Source organism: Nelumbo nucifera, chromosome 1 (assembly GCF_055504915.1).
Source record: "Nelumbo nucifera cultivar China Antique chromosome 1, China Antique-T2T, whole genome shotgun sequence".
NCBI classification, from domain to species: Eukaryota; Viridiplantae; Streptophyta; class Magnoliopsida; order Proteales; family Nelumbonaceae; genus Nelumbo; species Nelumbo nucifera.
Window position 1 is genome coordinate 105,048,001 of NC_142649.1, and position 20,207 is coordinate 105,068,207.

At 47.0% G+C, this 20,207-nt stretch overlaps 1 long non-coding RNA gene across 2 annotated transcripts; it reads left to right on the forward strand.

The window, feature by feature from the left end:
* The first annotated feature begins 1,040 nt into the window (after positions 1 to 1,040).
* Positions 1,041 to 2,121, forward strand: LOC148803656 (uncharacterized). 2 transcript variants are annotated; one of them, XR_016081354.1, is made up of 2 exons: positions 1,041 to 1,478; positions 1,553 to 2,121. It is a non-coding gene; the product is annotated as an uncharacterized LOC148803656 (long non-coding RNA). The 2 variants fall into 2 exon arrangements; XR_016081355.1 differs by having other exon boundaries at positions 1,609 to 2,121.
* Positions 2,122 to 20,207: the final 18,086 nt, after the last annotated feature.

Consider the following 20,207-nt stretch of genomic DNA (forward strand, 5'->3'; position numbering starts at 1 on the left):
TCTCTCTAATAGTGTACAACTTTATTAATCTAATCAAGATAAACAATAGTTAATGTTTTATATTTTTAAAACAAAAGAAAGTAAGAAAAACTGCAAAAAATGGAAAAAAAAAGTAGATATAAATGCTTTCAAAATATTTATATATCCTTCACACCCATGTATACATACATATTAAAAGAATACTGATTGAAATAAATATGTGAATTAAATTTTCATATTGAAAATATCCAGACTTTGAGCCTTGGTTTTAAATGAGCACAAATAAAATACAGTAAGTCCACATTGAGTTTTAGATAACCATAATACCATATGAGTATCTGTACCATGTTAATTGGAATTTCATACACCAATATTAATTGTTCCCAAAACAATTAATTACTACTACAAAATTCCACATTTGCATATGAGACCGAGCAGGGAAATCACAGACAATCTTGTGATCATCAATTATGCTTTGACAGTTCCAGATAGAATCTCCAACCATGCATATATTATAGATAAAGTCCATAGTTAAGAAAAGACTCAACTTCAATTAATTGAAGAAGATATGGATAAATGTTATAGTTTGTGTACTTCTTCTCCATTTGGCTTCATATGCTATTGCTGTTTTGCTTAAATTTGTAATTTGTAGGTACTTCCAACAATGCATGTGCGAAAACGACAAACAATCCCCAGGACAATCAGATTTTGGTCTCACTTCCCATGCGATTTTTATGGGCTTAAAGCTCTAAGAATCGTGTGTAGAACTAGTAAGAGCAAGCCAATGGACGACCTAATTCAGTGAGAGAGAATAAATAGATGTCAAGAACACTATACACAAAAAAGTTGAGCATAAGCTCATTCAATTATTATGGAGTCAAGCAAGACTATTATTGAACCACAGGAATAGCCAAGTCGCACTAAGAGGCTCCAATGAGAGATCTAGGAGTAGTTTTGCAGCCCATAAAAAGCCTCCACCATCCTCTTCCTACCCTTCATTCATGCAAAACTTTGGCCTTAAATTGCTTTCAACAAATGTAAAATATCCATAATAAACTCCGTTTAAATTTCGATAAATCTTATGTGAAACACATCCTACAACATCACAAATTCAATCGTATGAAATGAACTAGGAATCATACGTACATGCCAAATGAAATAGGAGCACTATGAAATGAAGAAAGAGTAGTGGGATTCAGTGGACCCTTCCCGTGAACCCTCCAATAGGAGGTGTGCACGTTGCCCTATTCAGAGATTGCTATTCCGTTCATATAACGAGTCTGTTAAATCTTGTCAATCCGGTTCAACCGACAACCGGTTAGATAAAAACAAAACCCGAGCCCTATCTTAAATCTTTTCCCCCCATTCGTTTGAACTCTCTTTCCGCATTTTCAGTTTCACCAAAGCGGCAAAGCCCTAGCTCAAGAGCCAGAGGGTGGTGTGCAGCGATTTCAACGTCTGATGGCGTGAAGTCAAACGGCAACAAGAATCAACTGGCGGTAAGCATCCATTCTCCTCATTTTCCTTCTAAACCTGTTATTCCTCTCCAATCTGTTGTTCTTCCTTTCTATAGACCACCGATGACGATTTTTCTGTTTCATTGAGCTCTAACGGCATGGAATCAACCAGAAACAAGTGTAAACCAGCAATTGGGTTGGCGCGTTTATCGTCAGCTATCCAACATCATGCTTTGATCCAATTGCATCCTCATTTGGATCAATCTACGTGATATGATGGACAACACCCGATATAAATTCAACCCTCATGGGGCGTGCTCAAGGGCTCTATGCCATTTCTTTGCAATAGAACAAGTTCAGCCTTCTGATGACTCTCATCTATGCGTTTGTCAGTTGACCATACAACGGTAGTTCCTTCAGCGTGGTCGGTCGGAACCCAATCTTGAATGAAATATGAGAGATGCCAATTGTCGAAGGCTCGGAGGCACGGGAGTTTTCCGGATTTCATGTGGGTATTGCTTAGCAAAAACCCACTCCATGGCAGTATCTGATGCAGTAATCAGATATAATGCGACCCTGATACATTAATTAATGGAGTTCTTATTTTTCTATTTACATTTTTTTGGATCCTCTGGCCTTCTATGAGATTTTCTATTATGAATAAATAAAGAGTTTACTTTCATTACCCATGGAGTAATTTAGATGGTCTCTCTCTCTAAATCGGGAAACAACAATATAGTTCCGATTTCCAACTGTGTGTTAAGCTGTTCTTGCAATTCTAGTTCAAAGTTCCAACAGCACTAGGACAGGAGTGGAAGTCTTGTGAGTTGTGAAGATGCCAGAATAAAATGACCCACATCTTGGGAAGAACAAGGTCTGACTTATGGGTTTTCACGTTGTAGATTGATCAAAAGCTTAAAATGGTCAATCTATTTATCAAAACAAGTATTCCCATCGAATAATAGCTTGCTTTCTCCATTTTTTTTATCAAACCTTTTATCTGGGTGTTAAAGAAATACAGTTGAGACAAAATTTGTTAGATTTTCAATGTTAGAACTTATAACAATTAAGACTGATGAGTACAGTCGGTTTACACTTGTTGTCGGTTGATACCAGTGATGGTATGTAGAAAACAAAAATGTCATATTGGAGAGGAATAACAGGTTTGGAAGGAAAATGAGGAGGGTGGATACTTACCGCCAGTTAATTCTTGTCACCAATTGGCTCCATGCCATCGGACTCATTGAAATCGCCGCTGTTGGTCTCTTGCTCTTGAGCTACGGCTCGGGTGAAAATAAAAGTAGGGAAAGAGAATTCAAATGAATGAGGAGAAAGATACGGGGCTCGGGTTTTATTTTTACCTAACTAATTGAACCGGACTGACAACCTTAACAGACTCATTACATTAGCGGAATAGCAATCCCCGAATAGGGCCACGTGCACACCTCCTATTGGAGGGTTCACATGCCCCGTGAACCAAAGAGTTCACTAAATCCGGACTCGAATATTTTGTCTTTAATGATGAGAGTCTTTAATTGTTTTAATACTTTTTTTTTTTGTTTTTCTGCTTCCGTTGATAGGTTGTGGTGGGCTTTTTTAGGGAGACCCGATCTATTAGGTACAACATAAGTAACCTGTAAGCACATTAAATGAGCACTTACTAAATATTTTGATAAGTGTTAAAAGTGGGTTTTAATCTTTCTTAAGGGTGAATTGAGGGTATTTTAAGGGACGAGTGTCAAAATATTTTCAAGTGCTCATTGAATGTGCTTACAATATTGTGCCTATCTGATCAGAACTGTTTTTTAGGTAAAGTGGTATCTAATACAAGAAATATTTCTTTAATTAGTTTTTGTAATAAATATAAGAAGGTAAATTTTTGAATGTTATATACAATTTTGTTTCTAAATTTTCCATTTTATATGTGTGCTTATATAGGGAAAAAAAAGAAAGAAATGAAACACACATATTTGACAGGACATGATAAAAACTAACAAAAGTATGAGGGTTGAAAGAACAATTAAATGGCGATAATAGAAATAGTTTCCTTTTCTGGGAATTTGGATTTGTTCTTCAAAGACAAAGAGCATGCCTCACAACAACCTCACAACACATTGCAGTCATGTATTAAGAATATTTTCCCATAAATGATAATATATAAATATAGGAGATATTCTCAATGTGTGTCAAGGTACGTTCTATGAGAGCAAATCTAGACTTCCTTTTGCAAGTAGAAACCATGAAAAATTACCAAAGGTTGTGTTTGGATTGAAGAAAAAGGTAAGAAATTCAAACCAAACACAACCTAAGGGTGAGATTTCACACACCACTTTATTTTAGGCTCAGTTTGGAAGGAGTACGAATACATGTATATACAATGCAGATACATACAAAATAGTATAAAATACAAGGTTTTGCACTTTACTACTACTTCCAAACTGAGCCTTAATTTCCTAATTCTAAAAGATAGGGGAAATGGTTTAAAGGATTGGGATAGATGGAGAGCCCCCTCCAATACACAAAATCACAAATAGTCCTAAAATATTTGTTGTATATATTATCCAATGTTCGACTTGCTTGGGCCTACGTTAAGAATTTATTGAAGTTTGAAAGGAGTCCGCCTTGACAAACGACCTCAACCTATGCAGTGGAAATTATTTAGTATGTATTTGGTATAGCTTCCGTTAATTAAATAAAAGTTTGCACTTTATTTATCTTCAAAATCAAAAAAAAAAATACTTGATAAACCGTTTATTGACAACTAGGCATCACACCAAATGAACAGTAAATAAATGTCCAACGGTTGGGGAAGCATTAAAATGAAGCTTTCCCACTTGCGCACATAAATCAAAATCCACTTTTATGAATTTCAATGCATATGGATTAACATGATGAGAAAAATGATGGTTTGGTGATGACATAACGTCATTTTGATAAATGTGAAACGTCTACATAACAAAACACACACTCAAATTGTGCACACCCTTAGTATGTGTTTGGTTCAGTTTGTGTTTATTGAATAAACGTTTGTACTTTGTTTGCTGGTAAAACCGAGAAATGCAATAATTGCAATCGTTTATGGCAACTAAGCACCATTAGACGCTACTTCAATGTAACAGTGAATAAATGCCTAGCCATTTGTGGAAACGATTGGCATACACATAAATCAAAATTTACTTTTTACATTTTCTATGTATACAAAAAAGCAAGAAAGAGAAAATGATGAAATGACGCTATATGATACCATCAATAAACATTTACTGAATAAACTTAAACGGAACCAAACACCCTTTTAATCTCTCCTCTGAAACATGATTTTAAGTGTTTTCATTTACTTCCCCACTTCCCCATCTCCCATCTGATATAGGGGTTTGAAGTCTAATCCGGCAAAATTTATTCAGCATTACAACCCAGAAAATACAGTCAGCAAGAAAGGCCAATTAGTAGAACCATGTCAAAGACCAAGTTTGGGAACCGATTATTTCCTTGAACTCAGGGAGTGTTTTCGTTATTATTTCCTTAATATTTGGAGTTATTATCAGCCCCTGCCCTGAAACAGCCATCAGGTTCATCAGACAAACCGATTAGTGACGAGGCTCATCCGCCCGTGGGTAGTGAACCCAACACAGATACATCATGTCAAATCAAATCTCGGAAAAGAGAGAACTGAGAAGCGGATTTATCCAAACCGAAATAAGTTTCTGCTTCGTCAGCTTCGTCTGGATTCGGAAACTCGTCTCGTCTACCCCCCTCTCGCTGAACGCTTTTTCATACCTACCTGCTCTGCTTTTTCCGAGAGAGAGAGGGGCCGGCAAGGAATAAAAAGATGGGTGGAGCCTACACTCGCATCTCTCTTTTTCTGGCGTCACCCATTTTGGACTTTGGCTCCATTGGAATCTTCGTTACGACGTGTCCACTGGTATGGTCGGTTTATCCGTGGGCGGAGGTCCCAACTCCCAAGTCTGAAGACGTCCACCAGTCACCAAGAGTGGCGGGGGCCATCTCTTATTTCAACGCTAGCTCTTCTGTTGGCATCAGATCAAAGTAGTAGCCATCACCCATCACGTTTTATGAGGTACGACTAGCATTACGTGATTCTAAACGAATAGGACGAGAGAACCCAAAGGGATATGAATTAATGCAGCTTGAGTATGGAGTCCAGTCCTCTCTCTCTCTCTCCAGTTAGGCTGGAGAGAAGAGAACCAACGCCAGCGCACTACAGACTAGGATGTTTTATTGTATTACGTTTACTCACACATGATACTACAGTAAATGCAGAGTAAGCGCCAAAATACCCTACGCGTGAATTGATTGGATTTGCCTCCTGTCTATCTGGAGTGCATATTTGATTAAGATATTTGATGAAGCACCCAGAAACATGAAAGAGTGGCACATGGCTGGTTCCCCCTCTGCCCTATGCGCCAGTGCCCCACTCTTGATCATTATATTCAACACATAATGGTGTTACAGAGTCAATCACTTTGATCCGCGATGTATATATTTGAATATTGAAATTTAAAAGAGCCTCCTCGAGTGGGAGGAGTTGTTCTACTTTCTGGCCTCTTGACTTGAACCAAGACCAAGATAATTGCGTTTGATTGTTTGATCCTCTCTCTCTCTCAACCATTCTTCATTCTTCGGAGTTTGAGTTGGAGTTGGAGCTGTCATCTCATGTCCAACATTAACACACATAGTGGAGGGCATGCAGGATCATCAGTTCAGATTTCAGCAGCACTAAATTAAATGTAATATTATAAAGGGCTCTTTAAGCATGTGGTAGCCAGGACTTAGGGTCCATGTGTTCCCCACTTAACATACTTCTTCAACCACCAATCTTCTCAAGCCACGCAAGCAAAAAAGAAAAAACAAAGCCCCTATAGACGGAAATCAGAGGGTTCGTTCACATTACATTAGAACATGATAAGGAGTCACTCTCCAGCATGTGTGTCCAACCTACATATCGAGAGAGAGAGAGACAGAGAGAGAGCATCTTATTTGCTGGCAATGCCCAAGTACAAGTAACTGAAGTAAGTGGCTTCGATCGGCTTCGTACTTGAGATGAGAGAATTGAGGAGCGAATCCCGCCTTCACACCTTACTTGTAACCGACAGCTAGCTATTAGTAACTAACCACCACTCACACACTCGTATCATCAAGACAGATATATCCATGCGTTGCATGCACAGCAATAAACATATTAAAACGACCTCTAGAATCTAGATGTCGTAGGCAGGCCCTATATATGGAGTAAGTAATTAGTAAATCCTAAACCAAAGAAAAAGGAACAAAGACATGTAATTTCACGATATAGCTTGGAGCCATCTGGTTCCAGTCTGGGTCCAAAGAAGGGAAAAAAAAAATCGGGATCAAATTATGGAGGGACTGCTATCTGATCAACTTCGTCCTAGCCTCTAGGAATGCACTCGAGCAGACCCTGTCTAGCTCCATCATAAACTTCATGGGCCAGCAAATAGATGTAACCGGTTAGGGTGTCATTGTCAACGGACTGCCCAGTAGGGATGATCATTTTCAGTCTAGCCCAGCCCGAATATATACAAGCCCGGCCCAGCCCATGATCACCCCCTACTGTCCTATCCTATTCATAAATCCACTGACCTACAAGTCCCGGACCTGGACCTTCGCAGAAGGATGCCGAGTGGTCATTAGCGACATCTATAGTTGTATAATAGACCAGACCGGATTACCAAGTAGGCACACTTAGTAAGCATACAGGGGACGCACACAATCATTGTGTGACACCTGTCCTACAAGTGTGTTACACTGATTGCATGACTGGGTTGGGTCATCAGTGGCATACTTATGGGACAGGTGCCGCACATGCTTACTCAGGGTGTTCACCAAGTTATGGGCTTTAACTATTTGGGCTCAAATAACTACTGGATCTTAAAACCATCTGAAAATCTAACCCTGAACTGAAAGAATGGCAAAAGTCCAACCAAAAGACCACATCCGTTTTTATATACTACAACATCATTATTTTTTCTAATGCAACATCTCAGTTTCAAATAATCAAAACATCCCTGGCTGGCCGTTTTTATCCAAACAGCCAAAGTTTTACCGAGCAACTATTGTTAATGGGCTTAATGGGCCAATATTGCTATTTTTATGGGCTCGTAAATGGAAAAAGGAAATGTAGAGAAACAATTTCTCTTTAGTCTGCTATCCAGATTTTGGCTCCCTCATTTATCTAAATCCATTATCCTAATCTAATTGACCTTAATAAGAAACCCAGAAATATACTGAGGGAAAATGTAACTGACAAATATGCCCAGCTTTAAACAAGGGGAACATTAGTATAAATAATATCTACTATCAACATCTGCATCAAAGCCAAACTTCATTTTCCACAGTTCACAACTTTCTGAGTAAATTTTGCAGTGAAATGCCTAGGCTGTTCAATGCATCAAATAGCTATAACTTCTTGAGGTAGGCATTAAGGCTACTCATGCTGGAACCAACCCACCATCCATTAGCAATCTTCTACAAAACCCCATTTTTTTTAACTTTTTCTCATCTTACAATGTTTTTTTTTTTTTTTCCAAAAAAGCGAAACTTCATTAAGCTTCAGGAGGATTACAAGGAGAGAATTCATTTACATACTGGTCCATTACTATATTATATTTACAAGCATCATAAGCTAATTTATGAGCACAAGAGTTCTGCTCTCTAGGAATATAGCTGGAGGTAACTGATTCAAAAGTCATCATCAGCTCATTAATCTCTTCCTTTATATGCTTGACGGACCATTCCACCTCCTGGCATTCAGATAGACTATCTACTATTCCTTTTCTATCTGATAAAACTGTAATAGATAATATATTTAGTTCTTTTGCCTTCTCCATCCCATTGAAGACAGCCCACCATTCAGCTTGCCAACTTCCAGCGGCGTGAACTCTTCTACTTGCTGCATAAAACAATTTGTTATCGTGAGTAAATAATTCCAAGCCTGTTGCAGCAATACCAGTACCTGCACTAAAGGAGCCATCCACAAATAATTTGTAGCCTGAGATTTGTAGTGACTTATCCTGAATGGGTTGGGGGTATTGATATTTTCAGAGTTTTGGGGTATTATGTATTGGAGAGAAAGACTCGGGAGTTGAGCAGGGTTCAGCACCTGAGCTCCATTTGTTTTTGCATTCCTCATGTCCCAGATGAGGCGAAATAATACTAGAAATTGGGCAGTGAATCTTGATTGTTCCTCCTTGGACAGATGGAATAACTTCTGTACTATCCAGTTTGCTATGGAAATGTGGATTTCATTTTGATAGATTTCCTCGGGAACTACCCCTATCTGGGCTGATAGCCATACTGCTCTTGCGTAGTGACATGTAAAAAATAAATGTCTCCACGATTCAGTCTCATTATTGCATAGTGGACACTTTCCTTCAAACTCGGTCAGGAATGTTTGTCTGTCTCTTGTCAAAATCCCATTCCACCAGGCTTTCCACATAAAAATTTGGAATCTCAATGGGGTATGAGGTTTCCAGATTATGTTCCAATTTGCTGAAGGTCCTGAGGTAGAGGGAGCATTTCCACTGAGAAATCTATACCCTGGCTTGGCATCGTACGTTGTTTCTTTGGGGCCCTTCCGCAGAAGTGTTTCTTTGACTATATTAGAGAACACATGAGTTTGCAGAATGTGCTCAACACAATCTGCACAAAATAGAGTTCTTAGCTTTTGTAGATCCCAGTTGCCAGAAATATCCATACAGTCTTTTACTTTCATTCCTTGGACTAACCTGAGGTTTTCCTCTCTTAATTTGTGAGACCCATCATGAAAAGAGGGGATCCAAGGATCCAAAATGTGAACATTGGAGCCATCCTTAATCTGCTAAATGAACTTGTTCTTCAGCAATTCCATTGTTTCCACTATTTTTTTCCACCAAGGTGAATCGGCTGATTTTTTTGTGAGAGAGAAAGGAGATTTATTCCTCAAGTACCTTTGTTTGATGACTTTAACCCATAGGCTTGAGTCCTATGTTAACAGTCTCCATAAATGTTTGGCAAATAATGCCTTGTTGAAATCTCTCATTCTTCTTAAACCTAGACCCCCTTCTTTTTCTCTTTAATATGGAAACTCCCATAGTGTATGTTGGCATTGACTGCATTACGGATTTGACCATTGTAGTTCTTCCAGCTTGGGATAGGAGTTTGCCTTTCCACATGGATAGTCTAGAGCTCATTTTTTTTTACTAGTTCTTTACTCTCATTTTCTGTTTCTTTGCCAAAGTGGATATGAGCTCCCAGATACTTGTCTTCCATGCCCATACATTTAACTCCAAGTAAGCTTGCCAAGAGCTTTGTTTTTCTCCTGTGAACACCTTTACTGAATTGCACCCCCGACTTCTTTAGATTTATACTTTGTCCTAACATCTGTTCAAATTCATTTAACAACCCTTTTACTTTTCTTACCTGTGTTGTGTTGGATCAGCCTTAGAGAGGATTACACAGTCATCCGCAAACAGAAGGTGGGTTAATAGGCAAACTGTCCCTACATAGCTTAAAACCCTTCAAATTTTGCTCCTATTCAACCTTTTCAATTAAGCCCGATAGGACTTGCATTCTAATGATGAACAGATAAGGGGACAGAGGGTCTCCCTGTCTTAAGCCATTCCTCAAACTGAAGGTGGGTTAATAGGCACACTGTCCCTAACAGCATGTTGAGAGGTATTATCGACTTGTTTCCGTCCCCAGCAAGGCACTTCAAAAACCCATCGCTTTTAGATCCAGGTCATAAATGGTTTTACGTGGTCGGCCCAATTTCTTTAGACCTAGCTCTGGATCCACAAATCCAGAACCGGATTTGGTTATGTAACTTCTCCAAACTCTCGTTTTTCAGGTATTTGCGTACGGACATCTTGATATTTTTCCTGTTGCATGCAGGATAGGTGGGAGGTGATGATGCACAATCTGGTCGGTCTTAGCTGTTGACGATCTTGCCTCTGGAGTGAGTAACAGGAACCTGAAATGGGAGAAGAGAAGCTCTGGGGAGAACCCGGCGTAAGGGCTCCGAAGCTCAAGTTAGAATCCTTCAGAGGCAAGAGTAACCAGATAGCGCGAGAGTTAGCATACCTCCTCCCTGGGGGGGTAGAATCCTTTTATAACTACCTCGCGCACTCACTTCCAGGCCTCCGTCAGGTCGGGCATGATTACTTCTGAACTCCGGCCAGTTCGGGTGTCACTTCCTCTGGTCGGGCAGAGCCGCCACTGTTCCTTCTGTCGGAGCCGTCTCTGCGGCTAGTGACGACGGTTGCAAGTGGCGGTGGCAGGAAGCCGTTGAGATGCGGTTGTCAGGCGTCAGATCCCAAATCAGTCAGGTACGCCGCCCTTGGATGGGGACGTCCTTGGCATCGGGTACGTCTGGCGGGCCTGGTGTTTTGGTGGTGGAGTGGCGAGCGAGGTGTCTTGAGTTCGGTTTGGAATGCTTCGAGCTGCCATGGGTCAGCTCGGGTCAGCTTCGCGAGGCTTGGGGCCCAGTACAGTTCGCGCTCCTCGTAGGGAGCTCGGGTTCTCAGGAGGGAGGGAGCTCTTATCAGGGAGCTCGGGCTCCTAGTAGGGAGCTTGGACTTGGGAGGTCTAGGTTCTTTAGGGAGTTCGGGTCCTTTAGCTCGGGTTCTTTAGGGAGTTCGGGTCCTTTAGCTCGGGTTCTTTAGGGAGCTCGGGCTCCTGGTACCGAGCTAGGACTTAGGGAGTTCGGGTTTAACAAGGAGCTCGGACTAAACACAGCGATCTGGAGTTGGGGTTCGGTAGTGAGTTTTGACTTGCTTCTAATGTTCGCTTTGGGTGCTCTACTGTCCCGAGCTGCTTGCCTTTGCCACGCGTCGGGCGAACGCGAGGTCGGGCCAAATTTCCCTTCATCAATTGCCCCCCACTCCCTGTGACAATGGTTCCGTCTTGGCGCGGGGAGTTGCAAGGTAGCGGGAGGGTTTTGGTCCGTGCTGAGCGCGCTCGCTCCAATTTGATTTTCAAAAAGGGGCGCGCTTTCGAAAGTCGTGGCGTCAGTTGTTCGGGAGTTACGCTGCAGACACTTTTATTGCGAGGGGACGTGCGCCGTTGCTCCGTCCATTTCGGGAAGACGCGGGCCGACACCTGTCCTCTGACAAGACGTGCGCGACGCTTCGTCAGTCTCTGAAAGACATGCGCCGATTGGTTTTGGAAGACGTGCACCTTAACGCGGCTGTGGTTCGTTGGATTGGCTTCGATCTGGGCCGTCGCTTTCCGTACGCTGTGGATATAAATAGTGCGAGAGGGGGGGGCCCATCCTTGCTTTTGTCGTATATCTTGAGCTCGCGCCGTAAGTTTCAGCTCGCATCCAGGCTTTTCAGCTCGCGTCCCAGGTCTTGCTTGTTCGAGTTCTCGCGGTCTGCTTGTCTTCTTCCCGGGTGAGTATTTTTTGGAATCCCGTTCCGTTTCGCGATGTCTGGTTTGGAGGGTTCAGACTGTTCAAGCGGGTCTGATGTGGGTTCTACGAACCAGTTTGCGTCCCACGGTAGTTCAAGCAAGCCCGATGTAGGTCCTGAGGGAGGGGTTGGGCCTACCACCCGAGGTGCTTCGGGTAGGTCGGCATCCACCTCCCGCCGTGGTCAGGTTGTAGATCAGTTCGGTCCTTCGACCATGACGCTTGAGGAACTTCAAACCCTCGTAGACTACTATAATTTGCCTAGTGAGTACGGTTATTTTATCCCTACGGGGAGCTTTCCTTGGGAACATGGCCCTGATGAGATGGTGATTTTCCGGGAACAGCTCGCCGTGGGGCTGCGACTGCCCTTCCACCCTCTTGTTGTCGAGGTCCTAAACCACTTCGGTGTGACGGTTGGCCAGCTTCACCCGAATTCCATTAGGAACTTAGTGGGAACGATCTCTTTATTTTGCGACGAGAACTTCCCTCTGGATCTGGAGATTTTTTCTTCTATCTTGATGTTGAAAAAGCAAGTGGGTCCCCTCCCTGGGCGTAGGCGGGCATACTACCTGTCCCCTCGCCCGGGCTTCAAGCTCTTACACGGACTCCCCAATAAGGTCCCGGCGTGGAAGCGGGACTATTTCGGGGTGCGAAGTGCGATGGGGTGGCCGTTTCAGACCGGTTGGGGGGTGGCCGCTCCTGATTCCGGCATCACACTTGATGAGGAGACGGCAGAGGGCCTTCGGCAATGGGCGCGGCTTGGGCTGGATTGCCAATGGTACCTGACGGAGGCCAAGCTTATTGTTGCGGGCCTGAGTTCGGGTAGGTTCTTTCCCTAGCGATCTTGTCTTGTTCTTCGCTTACGTCTTACTGATGCCGAACTCCTTTTCGCAGGTACAATGGATTCACGAAGGTTACGAGGTGCGCACTTATTCGAGGGGATGAAGAGGAGAAAGCGGGTGGCCAAGCGAGCTCGCGCCGAGCCATCCCGAGCTGCGGAGCCCGAGGTGCCGGACTGTCCGGCAGAGGAGCCCAAGATGGTTCCTCCCATGCAGGGGCCGGCGGGGGCTCCTTATGCTGAAACCACACACACGGGGGCTCCCGCTTATTCCGAGTCCGCTCATATGCGAGCTGGGCCGTCGGGCTCGGAGGCCCCGGGGGACTTCAGGAGCGTGCTGTCGCCCGTGCATGCTCTTCAACGGAGTAAGGAGGCGACGTTTCCTAAGGAAGTCGCGGCGTGGACCGAGCTCCCTCTGCACCAAGTGGCCTGCCGTGCCGTTACTCATGCCATGGTGGTAAGTGGCCTGCCTCCGAGTTTAGCTTCTATATATATGTTTTTTTTTTATCTCCTTTTCCTTTGATAGGTGAACTCCTCCATTCACGCCTTGGCGAACCAGGTGGAGAAATGCTCGCGGCAGGCGCGAGCTGCCAAGAGGCTGCTCGAGCTGCCGAGGAGAATGCTCGGACTGCCGAGGAAAATGCTCGCGCTGCTGATGCTGCTGCTCGCCGTGCGCGGTCTAGGCAGGCGAGGTCTTAGAGGGATGTCGAGGCCATGGGGGTGGTGGTGCAGCGCATGGCGGAAATGAAGCTGGACTTGGAGCACCAGGTCGAATATCTTCAGGAGGATATCAGGGAGAGGACTCAGATCTTCTCTCAGGGCATCGAGGACGCGAAGAAGAAGGCTGTCAGCGATTACATTGCTTCGCCGGATTTCGATGACCTGATGGTAGACTCCTACAGGAGGGGCTTCAAGCTAAGTCGGTGGATGATCCGGAATACGTACCCCGACCTCGATACCAGCGCCATATCCACTTCGCGCATCACTCCGGAGATGGCTAATGCCGCGGATGCCGAACCAGACTCCGAGGGGGAGGCAGTTCCTTCGGGCGTTGTCGGAGAGGCTTCTGATAACGATGAAGTAGCTCCGGGCTTGTAAAATGAAATGAAATGAAATGTACACATCTGTTTTGAAATGAAACGTCTTTTTGTTCGTGTACTGGCGTCTTCGAGCTTATATTTTTTGCCGAACTGACCATTTTGGTCCGTCAGTTTGTTTAATGAAATGACTTCGGCGTACTTGCTTTGGTGGCCTATAGATAGTACCTTCTCAAGTTGACAACGTTCCATGCTCGGGGTACTTGTTTCCCTTCTAGGGTTCCGAGCTCGTATGCTCCCCCACCGAGTGTTTTCATTACTCTGTAGGGTCCTTCCCAGTTCGGTCCTAGTTTCCCTACGCCGGGTTCGGGCACCATGACCTTACGGAGAACCAGGTCGCCAAAGCGGAAGTTCCTCTTTTTTACTCGCGCGTTGTAGTACCAAGCTACCTTTTGTTGGTAAGCCGCAGTTCGGATGTGTGCGAGGTCTCTCACTTCGTCCAGTAGGTCAAGGTTGGTGCGCAACTTGCCCTCGTTTGTCCGTTCGTCGTACGCTTCCAGTCGTAACGTAGGCACTTCGATTTCCGCCGGGATCATTGCTTCGGTGCCATAGGTGAGGTTAAAGGGGGTCTCACCCGTGGCGGTCTTTTCCGTGGTTCGGTGTGCCCATAAAACACTTGGTAGTTCATCTGCCCATAAACCTTTGGCTCGGTCCAATCGTGTTTTTAGTCCGCGGAGGATGGCTCTGTTCATTACTTCTGTTTGGCCATTTGCCTGCGGGTGTGCGACCGATGTGAAGTTCTGACTAATTCCCATACTTTGGCATCATTCTTGGAACTTGATGTCTTCGAACTGTTTGCCATTGTCGGAGATCAGTACCCGAGGTAGCCCGAAGCGACATACGATGTTCTTCCAAAAGAAGTTTTGTATGTTTCGGGCTGTAACTATTGCTAGGGGTTCGGCTTCTATCCACTTTGTGAAATAATCTACTGCCACCACTAGGAATTTTCTCCCGTCTGTCGCTGGTGGGAATGGCCCCAGGAGGTCGATGCCCCATTGGGCGAAGGGCCATGGACTGGTGAGGTATTTGAGGTCGGCAGCGGGCTGATGGTGGATGCTGGCGTGCTTCTGACACTTGCCGCATTTTCTGACGAGCTCGATTGCCTCTGCCTTCATCGTTGGCCAGTAGTACCCTTGTCGAAGTGCCTTTTGGGCGAGGGCTCTGCCCCCCAGGTGTCCGCCACACAAGCCTTCGTGGATGTCTCGGAGTACCAGCTCGGCTTCGGCTGGGCGCAAGCATCGCAGATAGGGGAGCGTGTAGGATCGTCGGTACAACCGTTCGTCTATCATGACGTATTTGGCTGCCTGGCGCTGCACCCTCTTGGCTGTGTTGCGGTCCACGGGGAGTGTTCCGTCTAACAGGAAGCTCGCGAGTGGGTCGATCTAGCTCGGCTCTGCTTCGGTGACGGGAGCGACCTCTTCTGCTCCACCGAGAATGTTGGGGCGAGGCAAGTCTTCTATGTACACGGTTCTCCGGGCGTTGTGGCTCGTGCTAGCCAGTCGGGACAGGGCGTCGGCCTCAGCGTTCTCTAACCTCGGGATTTGCTTGATGAAGTGTGATTGGAAGTTGAGCAGAGCTTCCTTTACTTTTGCCAAGTACGCAATCATAGTGAGTTCGCGTGCTTCGTACTCGCCTGTAACTTGGTTGACCACGAGCTGGGAATCACTGCAGATAACCACGTGCTTTGCTCCGACCTTGCGCGCTAGGTTTAGCCCGGCTATCAGTGCCTCGTATTCTGCCTCGTTGTTGGATGTCGCGAACTCAAAGCGTAGTGCGTATTCCAGTTTTGTTCCGCCCGGGCCGCGTAGCACTATTCCAACCCCGCTGCATTGTTGGTTCGAGGAGCCATCTACGTGAAGGATCCAGGGCTCCTCCTCCCAGTTCGCGCTTGGTCTAACCAGGAGGGATGCCATACTGGCTGCTACTTCGCGGGGTTCGGACTCGTTTGGCTCGGGAGCTCCGAGTTCGCCCGAACTGGGGATCTCGGGCTCTACCGGCTCAGGGGCTTCGAGGCTAAACGTGTATTCTGCGATAAAATCTGCCAAGGCTTGGGCCTTGATGGCAGTTCTTGGCTTGTACTGGAGATCGTACTCGCTGAGCTCGATGGACCACTTCGTCAGCCGGCCGGAAACCTCGGGTTTGAGTAAGACTTGCCTCAGAGGTTTGCTGGTCAGGACGATGACGGTGTGGGCCTGGAAGTACGGGCGGAGTTTCCGTGCTGCTATCACCAGAGCATACGCTAGCTTTTCTACCTGCGGGTACCTTGTCTCTGCTCCCTGCAAGATTTTACTAACATAATATATGGGTCGTTGGACCCGGTCTGCCTCCTTTACTAGTACCGAACTGACCACCTCGTCACTGGCCGAGAGGTATAGCTCCAAGACTTCGCCTTCCTCAGGCCGAGCTAAGGTTGGTACTTTGGCGAGGTAGCCTTTTAGCTCGTCAAACGCGAGCTGACAGTCTTGGGTCCACTCGAACCCTTGGCCTTTGATCGCTTTGAAGAAGAGTAGGCAGCGGTCTGCCGATTTGGACATGAAGCGACTCAGGGCGGCAATGCGGCCGTTCAGCCTTTGGACTTCTTTTATTTTCCGGGGTGGTCTCATATCTAGGATGGCTTGTATTTTGTCTGGGTTGGCCTCGATGCCACGTCGATTGACAATGTAGCCCAGGAACTTGCCCGAGGTGACGCCGAAGACGCATTTGTTGGGGTTTAATTTCATGTTATACCGACGCAGGATTTGGAAGACAGAATCTAAGTCTTGTATTAATTCTTGTGAAAACTGTGTTTTGACGACCATGTCGTCTACATAGCACTCTATCTTTGTGCCGATTAGGGGCCGAAATAGCTTATTTACAAGTCTTTGGAAGGTCGCTCCGGCGTTTTTTAACCCGAAGGGCATGACCTTGTAACAGTATATACCGAATTCGGTTATGAAGCTGGTTTTTTCCTCGTCGGACTGGTCCATCCGGATCTGGTTGTAGCCTGAGTAGGCATCCAGGAAACTTAGCAATTCGTGTCCCAAGGTCGCGTCCACTAGACGGTCGATCCTAGGAAGGGGGAAGCAGTCTTTCAGGCAAGCTCGGTTCAGGTCAGTGTAGTCGACGCACATGCGCCACTTGCCGTTCGCCTTTTTCACCAGCACAGGGTTGGCCACCCAGCTCGGGTAATGGACTTCCCTTATGAAGTCTGCTGCGAGGAGCTTTTCGACTTCCTCGTCGACCGCTTTCCAGCGCTCCGGGGCTAAGTTCCGTTTCTTCTATCTAACGGGTCTGACTAAAGGGTCAGTGTTGAGTTTGTGAGTTATAAGACTAGGGTCAATACCGGGCATTTCGGCCGCGGACCACGCAAAAATATCTAAATTTTGGAGTAAAAAACTTACCAGTTCGGCCCGTAGGGGTTCCTCGACAGAAGCACCAATCTGGAGTGCGCAAGATGGGTCCGTAGGTGAGGTCGGGATCGCGACTGTCTCTTCTATCGGCGAGGCTCGTTCTTCGCCTTGCTCCGTAGGCCGCTCCAGGTTGAGGTCACCGGCCGGCTTGGACTTGCCCTTTAGGGCGGCGACGTAGCACTTGTGGGACTCGAGCTGGTCGCCCCGCACTACCCCTACACCGAAGTCCGTAGGGAACTTCATTGCCAAATAATAGGTAGAGACCACCGCCCGCAGGATATGCGTGATTGGCCATCCTATTATGGCGTTGTACGGGGAGGGGGTCGCGACCACCAGAAAATCGTGGCTGAGTCTGACCGCACAAGGCCATGTGCCGACTTCCACGGACACCGTTATCTTCCCAAGGGGCCTGACTTCCTCCCCGCTGAAGCCCACCAGGGGAGTGCTCGCAGGTTTTAGTTCGCTCCTTGGCAGCTGTAGTTGATCAAATGCCGACTTGAATAGGATGTCCGCCGAGCTGCCTGAATCTACGAGTACGCGCCTAACTTCGAAGTCGCTGATCCTGACCTTAATGACGAGTGCGTCATCGTGAGGGTAGCGGACTCCCCGCGCGTCATCTTCTGTGAAAAGGATTGGCTCTTCGGTCTTCGACCTCTTCGAGGGGTTCCGCTCCTCGAGGACCGCTTCGCGAACTGAGGTCCGAGCTGCCGATGATGTGCACCCCGCCACTACCGAACCTCCCACAATTGCGTGGATGGTTCCCCGCACTGGCCTTTCTGCCGGAGGGTGTCGCTGCATCGGTTCGGCAGGCCTGCTGCTAGTCTCCGAGGCGTCTTTTAAGTGCTCGCCCGGCTGATCCGCTTTATTGTTATTATTGTTGTGCTGTACAAAGTTCCTTAAGTATCCGCGACGGATGAGCCCCTCTATCTCGTCTCGGAGGTTATTGCACTGCTCGGTACTGTGACCGTGGTCCCTATGGAAACTACAAAACAAGTTCTTGTCTCTTTCGTTCGGATTTCCCTTTAGGCGAGGTGGCCATTTCACGAAGGGGGCGTCCTTGATCGTCATTAGGATCTCGGTCCGCCTTGTGTTCAGTGGCGTGTAATCCGTTCGAGCTGGCGGGGGAGCTCGGAACGACTGGTTCGGTTTCGGGTCCCGGGCCGTGTTTTTCCGATCGGCCGAGCTAGAGGGCTTGCCGTCCCTCTTTCTTTTCTCGTTTCCGCCCTCGGTTCTTTGGTTGATTTCCTCCTCCGTCCTCATGAACTTGTCCGCGAGCTTGAGGAACTCGGCCACGGTCGTGGGCTGGTTAGCTACCATGTGCCACTTGAATTCCTTGTGCGTCACCCCTCTTTTTGCTGCGGCGAGCTGTACTGCGGGGTCTAACCGAGGTATCTGTAAGCATGCCTCGTTGAATCGTTTGATGTAGCCCCGTATGGGTTCTCCTTCCCTTTGGACCACTCCGAAGATGCTTTCCTCTGCTCTGGGGCACCGTTTGCTAGTAACAAAGTGTGCAGTGAAGACCTGCACGAACTGAGCCCAACACTTTATCGATCCGGGGGCTAGGTTCCTGTACCAAGTGCGGGCTACCCCCTTGAGGGTGGTGGTGAAGGCCACGCACATGCATGATTCACTGGCCCTGGCGAGGTGCATCTGGGACTGGAAAGCGTCCACGTGATCATTGGGGTCGAAGGATCCGTCGTACTTGTCTAGGGGCGGGAGCTTGAAATCTCTAGGCAAGGGGACTGCCAGGAGTTCAGAGGCGAAGGGGGAAGGAACTGAGAGAACCGGGGCGATTCCTACCTCGTCCGAGCTCGTCTCGCCTTTGCCTCTAAGCTCGGATAGGACGCGGGTGGCGGTTCGTCGACTTCGACGGCGTCTTCACTGCTGAGTGGGCCTTGTGCTGGCGCTGCTGGCCTCCGTGTTGCCGAGCTCGATGGGCTCGGAATTCTGGTAGTCTGCTGCTGCCAGTGCGCCGAATCGGTTTTCCATCAGTGGGGACTCCAGTTTTGAGACCCGAGGTGCTGACCTTGCGGGCGAGGTTCCTGATCCGCCTGCGAGCCGCGAGGCAGGGATGACTTTTCTTTGTCTCCGGCCTGGGGACGAGGCCTGGCTGTTTGGGGGATTTTGGGGCCTGGAGGCCTTTCCTTGGTGAAGGCGCCCATCCTGCGGAGATGCCTTTACTGGCTTCGGGGTGGCGAGGTGGAAGCGGTGGTTGGTTTGGTGTCAGTTGGGGAAACTGCTGTTGATAGTGGTATTGGGAGAGGTTGTGCAACACTTGGTGTTGGTGAAGCTGGTGTTGCTGGAACTGCTGCATCTGGGCTTGCATTGCCCGCATGCATTGCATTAAGTTGTCCAACCGATTCTAGTTAACTGCCAGGGGGAAGGTGGTCGGTTCAGTGAAGGTGGTCTCGATGGGAAGAGGGAAGATGTTTGCAGAGGGCAGGCTTACAGGTGCCACTGCTTGTGGCGTAGTCAGATTGGGGATTCCATCCACCATGAGGGGGATGGTGAACTGCCCTACACACACCACGGGAACTTGGAGCTGTTCCCCGGTGGTGTTTGTCTCTGTGCCGCGTCCGGCGTTGCTGGATGAGGCCATAAGTAATGAGTTTTTCAGAGAAGAAGGAAAGGATATGAAAGTTTGGAGGGAGGCTTTTTGAAGCGTGTTCCCACAGACGGCGCCAATTGATGATGCACAATCTGGCCGGTCTTAGCTGTTGACGATCTTGCCTCTGGAGTGAGTAATAGGAACCTGAAATGGGAGAAGAGAAGCTCCGGGGAGAACCCGGCGTAAGGGCTCCGAAGCTCAAGTTAGAATCCTTCAGAGGCAAGAGTAACCAGATAGCGTGAGAGTTAGCATACCTCCTCCCTAGGGGGTAGAATCCTTTTATAACCACCTCGCGCACTCACTTCCAGGCCTCCGTCAGGTCGGGCATGATTACTTCTGAACTCCGGCCAGTTCGGGTGTCACTTCCTCTGGTCGGGCAGAGCCGCCACTGTTCCTTCTATCGGAGCCGTCTCTGCGGC